The sequence below is a fragment of the Anomalospiza imberbis genome, chromosome Z, assembly GCF_031753505.1.
Source record: "Anomalospiza imberbis isolate Cuckoo-Finch-1a 21T00152 chromosome Z, ASM3175350v1, whole genome shotgun sequence".
NCBI lineage: Eukaryota > Metazoa > Chordata > Aves > Passeriformes > Viduidae > Anomalospiza > Anomalospiza imberbis.
Window position 1 is genome coordinate 66,623,328 of NC_089721.1, and position 7,505 is coordinate 66,630,832.

At 38.4% G+C, this 7,505-nt stretch overlaps 1 long non-coding RNA gene across 1 annotated transcript; it reads right to left on the reverse strand.

Moving 5' to 3' along the window:
• Positions 1 to 1,175: 1,175 nt before the first annotated feature.
• On the reverse strand, positions 1,176 to 1,663 carry LOC137464906 (uncharacterized). Its single transcript, XR_010994477.1, has 2 exons — positions 1,520 to 1,663; positions 1,176 to 1,333 (listed from the first exon to the last, which is right to left on the reverse strand). It is a non-coding gene; the product is annotated as an uncharacterized lncRNA (long non-coding RNA).
• Positions 1,664 to 7,505: the final 5,842 nt, after the last annotated feature.

The window sequence follows — 7,505 nt, forward strand, 5'->3', positions numbered from 1 at the left end:
AGGGGAACCAACAAATCCAGGGCAGTAGGCTTTTTCCTGAAAATACCAAATGCAGAATTTTCTAGCTTTTCAGGGTCTTTGTCTTTCAGAATACCTAATGTGCCACATTTTCTTTTTCCATTTCAGAGACTGAATAAAAAACAAGGACTTTGTGAGTGCAAGAAAAAGGCAATCATATAAATAGCAATGCATTCTTGATTGTAGTTTTGGTTTTCCTTTTGAGTTCATTATTGTTAATGGAAAAGCCACACACAGATTTCAGGGATTCTGCAAGTTACTTTTTTGTACTGAAACAAATCAAAATCTCAAGAATGTAGTTACATAAGATTGTACATAAGGACTATACAGTATGCTGCACCTTAAGTTTCTATATTAAACATAACATATAAATAATTTTCTAAGTTTAAAAAATGCAATATGAAATAAAGGTAATGCAAGGAAAATCAGTGCACAAATGAGGAAACCCAAAGCTAAGAATGGAAAAGAAAAGCTGAATTTCAATACCAGAAAAAAGCCAACTTTTAGTGTGTTTTTAGCTCACTAGTTTTATGTATGTTGTGCAGTCTTAATCTAAAAATAAAGGTAAGCATCTGCATTGCTATTAAAGAATTTATACATTCAAGCATTCTCTTTATTTTCTTGAATCAAGAGATGTCCTGAAGGATATGACAACAGTACTTCAGACATTTTACATTAAAATAAGAAAAATTAAACTAAACTCTGTAGGAAAATCTGTACTTTGTATTTCTGCTGTAAATAATAGACCAGGGTTGGCTCTTGATAAAGGCTCCCAGGCATTACACTACTGGAAGAATGGAATTAAATTAAATATTTCAAAGTACAAACATTAATACAATGGAAATGCAATTGAAGACACAGAGATTTCAGGGAAAGATACTCCCTTTAGAGTCCAACATGATTAAAAAACAACTTGGGAGGCAAAAGAGGAGCGTTTACAAAGTTCTCAACACCTCTTATGCTCCCACTTCAGACATACAATGTACTACACCTACACAAAGTAGAAACCCACAACAGTGATCACGAAATTATACTGGTGATCAGTGACACGGCAGCTTAAATTAAAAGGCTATTCAATGAAAACAAATCCAGCCTGAAAAGTCTACAGCTGGAAATCATTAAGAAAATCTGTGGTACTTGGTAAAGAAGTCTGTGCCAGAAATATTTTCTGAAGACCTTAATGTCTGACTCCAGCAAGTGCTGCGCAGTGCGACTGAATGTCAGCGCCAGAGCTCCAGATGAATGAACAAACTGTATGCAGGCACCCTCGCTGATCTCTGCTCTTGAAATGTCAAGCGACTGACTGCCTTGGAAGCTGAAATGACACTCTTTTAGCCAGAGCAAATGCTCTCTGCACAGGAAGAATGAAAGCACTACCACAGTGAGCTTCCAGCTTGCCTTCAGCATAACCTGTCAGGACCCCAGCACACCTGCTGCAAAAAACAGAGTCAGAAAATCTGAAACATCCACTAAAAACACAGCTGGACAAACAAAAATGTACCAATTACTCTTTTCAGCCTTAAGAACACAGAGCTACTTCTAGCTATCAACTGGAAAAAAACAATGCTAGCTCTAGACAGTTATTCACTACTTAAAGAAGCCAGAATGAACAAGCTGTAACAATACCTATTTCTCCTTATTGCTGTAAATGAACAATAGTACCTTTTCCTGTCAATGTTGCCATATATAGCAATAGGACACAACTGGCAGCTAGCAGATTTGTTATCCCACAAGAGTGAAAAACAGAAAGTATCTCAAGGGAATACAGTATTGTTTGGACATAACAAACAAATGAGACAATCATAACATAATGTACTGTACCCATGCTGTATTTTTTTTAAGCTGAAGTACAGAGAAGTCTCACATAAACTACAGGCTGCATGGAGCCAGAACTGAAAGAAGCACATACCAAAATAAAAATATATCCCAAATCTTGCCTATTTCTATTTGCAAAGAAAAGCCAAGAGTAAGAAGAGGTGTCTGATGCTTACCATTTGGTATCCCAAGACACATGCATACACCCCATGCAACTCCTCAGGACTGTACAGACAGAGCTCCAGACGGCTGAAAGGTGCCAGAAAGCACTTGTCCTTTAAGTCATTTATCAGTGTGGCAGCTCTCCGGCAAAAGAGAGTCATAACTGCAGCACTGTCTTTGTTGCTGAATTTCCCTTATTTGTTTGTTCAAACTTGAGCTTTAGAGGGGTCAAAAAGTCTGCTGAGGTTTTGCAGAAGTCAGGTGCTATGGTTCTGTTCATGTATAAATATTTCTTTATATATATTTTTAAGGAATGTTTTTACTTGTTTTTAGTGTGTCAGGATTCAGCTGATACAGTCCTGAGAGAGGTACCTGATGGTGCAGCTGGTCCTCTATCATTTAATTGACTATTAATTAACTTCAAATGCAATGAAGGACACAAGTAATAGACTTCCTTCACTTGTAAATGCAAATTTACCATTTGAAATTATAATACTGGCAAAAAGCAGCAGAAACCAGCACAAAATAGGCAACTCTCTCCAGATAAACAACAGTACTCCCCACACCCCTTAAATGACAAGATATCTTCATAGGAAAGAGCAAACCATTATACGCACTTTGCAAAGATCTCAACAAGTTTGGAGTGTCCATTCTGTAAAGTCAAATCTAATGGTGTTGCTCCATCCTCATTAAGTAATGCTAATGCTGATGACCCTCCAGGCTGGGCTGCCAAGAACAGGGAAAACTTAACCAAGCCCAACTTCATCACAAGGTGGAGAAGAGCTTCTCTTTGTTCTGGCTCTTAAAAAAAAACTACAGCAAGCACATCAAAATCATCAGTAACAAACCCAAGCATTTTACTTGCTGGCAAGCATCAAAAGACACTTATTAGCATCTGCAGAAATAACACAGCTCAGGTTCAGACCTACAAAATTCTTTTGGCAGAAGACTTCAGGTCTTTCACTGAAAATAGCAGTTACATACTTAATTGCATATACAGAGCTAAAGAATATCTAAATGCTATCTAATTTCTTCTGTCAAATAAAATTATCTAATTCCAGCAGTTAATTATTATTTCTCTCATTCTCTGTATGTAATATAGCATTCAGCACCAGTAAATGTCCCAATGGAGAAGACAGTTAAAAAGCAATTTTCCTGCTATTTGCCTTGCCTCAGCAACACAAAACATCCAGCAGCACAGCCAAGTATCTAAACTAAAAAAAATTAAAGGATAAAAAAAAGGGATATAATTTCTCAAGGCAGGCCACTTATCAGTACAGTAAGAGATCCATATAAGCTATAAGTTTATAAACTATAACACACACATATGTAGAATATGCTGGATAATTCCTGCTTCTCTCTTCTCAAAAGGTGACTTCATGTGCCAATCCTTCCTCTCCTCTCCACTTTTTAGCACATAATCATCAAGTTCACTGGGGTGAAGTTTAAAATAAGAGAGTACACAACCATGACTTAGTCACTAGATGCTGAATCATCATTCACACCATTCCCTGACCTGTCTTCAAGGAAGGATTTATCTGCCTTAATACATACATTCTCAAACAAAAGGCCTCTGCAATTTAAAGGCAATAAATAAAATATTCTCAAGTGCCACTCAACCAGTTTCTTACACTGATATTTTGGTATGAAGTTAAACATAAGGGTTCCTTCACAAGGGTCAAGTACTTAGGGATGACTGCTCTACAGATTTCAGAACAATCAGCTAAAATACGTTAGGTTTCCAGTGATTTAAGAAATGTCACTGAAATTTCCATTTCTTTTCCTTCACAGCTTCCTTTTACAAAAGGAAAGGCTGCTGAAGGCTGCTGTCATGTCTCAGACAAATGCATCCTCTCTGGACATTCTAAAAGAAGAGGTGCCTTCCACGAATCTGAATGTCTTCTCTGGAGGCAATGGAGGAAAAGCCATTAGCCTCTTTCAAAAATGTTGGACTTAGAGTGGTATTATATTCCAAAAAATTATTTATCTCCACATCTCATAGAGCCAGAATTGCAAGGAACTTACGGAACTTTCCCTACCACTACAGAGAGAAAATCACTGTAGTGATCTCTGCTGGTGATACAGTTTTCTATCTGAGTATTTGTTATTGAGTATTTGGTGGCAACCCATCCAGACTTTTTACCTTTCCATTTCAAGTGGAATCAAAACTTCCAGACAGCCAAATCCCAGAAAAACATGCCATGCTTCCTTCAATAAATTAAAGAAATTCCAGGCATCAGAGTAAAAGGGAACTTCGGGGCACAGACTCTAGCACTTTAACAGCAAGCACACCTGAATGTAGTGTCTGAAAACTATTTTTATTGCAGTTCTAACAGAAGTAGACACATTAACAAGACACAGGGAGAATTCTTTATACCAGAATATCACTAAACATTTACATAATATGTACCTAAGTATTTGTGGAATACACATATAAAATGTCACACCTCTCTTTTTTTAAACTTCATCTTACTGTTACTAGCCAATATGAGACCTGCTAGCCTGCCTATGTAACAATTTTATCCACAGAGAAAATCTTTTAATCTTTTTAATTTTTTTCTTGGTCTTCCCATTTCAGATTATAGGAAAATATATGTCCATCTGGGCACAGGAAATGCTGTAGGATCCAGGGCCACAGAGGAAAGTAATGAATCAGGGGGTGGTTTTTTTCCTCCTAGGTCTACAAAGTGTTTCTAATTTCAGTCTTTGGAAAGGATTATCATTGCTACATTTTAGTTACCAACACTAAAGGTGATCTATAGCATTTACACACCCATGAATTGAGATAGCACAGATGTTTCAAAGTTTTCAAGCACATGCAACCTTTATGCCACTGAATCCAACTCAAGCATTTGCAGACTGCTTTGTTAAATGAAACCATAAGCAACATGGAACCACAGAAAGGCCTGGATCAGAATTAAACTTCAAAGTTTAATTCCAAAGACCCTGCCATGGATAGGGAGAGCTTCCACTAAAGGAAGTTTCTCAAAGCACCATCTAACCTGCCCTTAACCAACACAGCCCAGATGATCTGAGTTAAACTCACTGTTTCAAAGCCCAGTCAAACACTACTCATCAAACACCTAGGTCTGCCTGGATCTGAGACCTTCTTCTATGGAGGAACATTTAAATAAGCACAGTTAAGGCTTCCCAAAACCTGTGGATGATGTGCTACTTCAAAAATGAGAGACCACAGTACAATTTCCACCTCAGCCAGATGCAATTTGAACACATACAGCTTCAAATTTCCTGCGATCTCTCATCTGATGGAAGCATACCCTGTTCCCTCCATTGCAGAGTAATTGAAAATAGGGCATGGTGCAGAGGGAAATCCAGGGGATGCAGGGCAGAATACCAAGAAAACAGCAGACTGACTACAATGCAACAATCAGCTAGGAAAATCTCTGCTGTTTAGACATGGATGCCTTTCTCGTTCTACTGCTGTCAGAAGTGAAAAACAATGCTCAAAGCCCAGATCTCTCACTTACTCAGAGAATGACCTAACAATTCAGACACAGTATGAAAATGTGTGCCAGTATCTTCCCTTTCCCTAGCTGTATATATGAATAGAGATTGGTAACATCATCTGTGCTTTGCATAGACAGCACTGGCCCCAGTGCTATTTTTGTACTTCAGAGTCTCCCCCAAAAGGACTTCAGCAGACTCAAGGCTGTGCCAGCCATCTGGACCCCAGCAGAAAACTTTGTCTGGAGTGTTTATATGTACACCAGGGAGTTCAAGTTTAAATACCCAGGAAATCATGTGGTCCAAAATGTACACCCTGAACAAATATTATGCATTCACAGGAAAAAAAAGTTTTCAGAATTGCTCCTTGATCTGGAATACTGAAACTCTGCTAAAGTCACACTTTAAACATCAAGCTATGTTCTTCAGTGTGGCAGCAGCTCTCTGGCCACAGAGAGCAGGCACAGACTTTCCCAGACATTTTCCCAAGGAAGGCTGTGAGAAGATCAGAGGAAAGAATGTTGCACCTACTGTTGTGAACATGTGGAATGTGTCATGGAGATTTGTTTACCAAAGGGTGATTTCTTAATTGGACAGTGGATGGTGTTTGGATTGATTGACCAATTAGGTCAAAGCTGTATCAGACTAGCTGGAAGGGTTACTGAGTTTCTTAATAAATATAGTATAATATAGTAGAGGATGATATAATAAAGCAATTGATCAGCCTTCTGCAATCATGGAGTCAATGTTAATTATTACTTGGCTGGAGGCCTGCGGTGACACTTCAGATGCTTCCAACTAGACCATACTACACTACACTGTTAGTAACAAGACAGAAGACAAATTAACCTAATTAAAACACATACAAATACATCATTCAATATTAAGCATGCCAAATACCTGTAGATGCAACCTCAATCCTCAGACTAAATGCATTGAAACAAAAAGACAAACTTTACTCTGAATGTTGGCCTGTGGCCACTGGGTTTGAGTGTATACTGTAACAATGAAAAAAAAACAAAAACCAAAAACCACAAAAAACTATAAGCTTGCTCTGAGGATCTGAGGATGATAAGATTAGCACTTTCCCACTCAGCAAAAATGGAGCCCTTAGAAAGCCCTCTCACTGATGAGGAATAGCCTTCTCTCTGCTCCAATGCTGCAGCAAATAAAGTTACTCTTCTGGCAGCCAAATCTTACAAACAATACAGTATGAATAAGTCTGCTGCAAAAGAACAAGTTTTTAAAATAACAGTAATTAATCTTAGTCTTCTGAAACCACCATCTAAAACAATAACTTCTACTATCTCACCACAAATAGTCTAGTAACTGATCTTTATCTGCCTAACCTAACAACCTCCATCTAACCTTATGCTAAATTTGTTCATGGCCAACTTGAATGCACATGGCAGCTGAACCACCCAGCAGGTTCACTCTCTGTTTTCAGTCCTGATACACTTAGTCAGAAACAGCACTCACATTCCTCCCCGTCCTTTACCTCTCTACATGATGTGTTTGCTGGGGGCTACTCTCTTCTTACTAGTCCCACATGGCTTGCCCAGGAGTGAACAGAAACTGATGGTGTAAAGCAATTACTAATACCTCCACTACAGTAAAATCTGAAATTCGAACTGTCTATTCAAAAGGATAAATGGAAAGGTAAGTATGCTCTTCAGTACAAGGATTTTTTGCCACAAAGACAGTGAAGCACTGGGACAGGTGTCCCAGAGAGGTTACAAACTCTCTGTCCTTGTAGGTGTTCAAAACCTGATCCTTAGCAACCTGATACAACTCTAAAGCTAGCTGGCCTCCAAGTGGAGGGTAGGACCAGATCACCTCCAGGGACACTGGACCTGGTCACCTCCAGGGACACTTATATCCAAAATCTGCTGTTGTCCTATTCCAGAATCAGCAACACCGGAAAAAAAAATCAAAAAGACATGATGACTGATTATAAGCTTTTTAAACAGACCTGCCTATAAAGAAAAGATTTTCAATAAAAGATGCTAAAGTTCTGAAACAACAGGAGGTTAGCAATTCTTTCC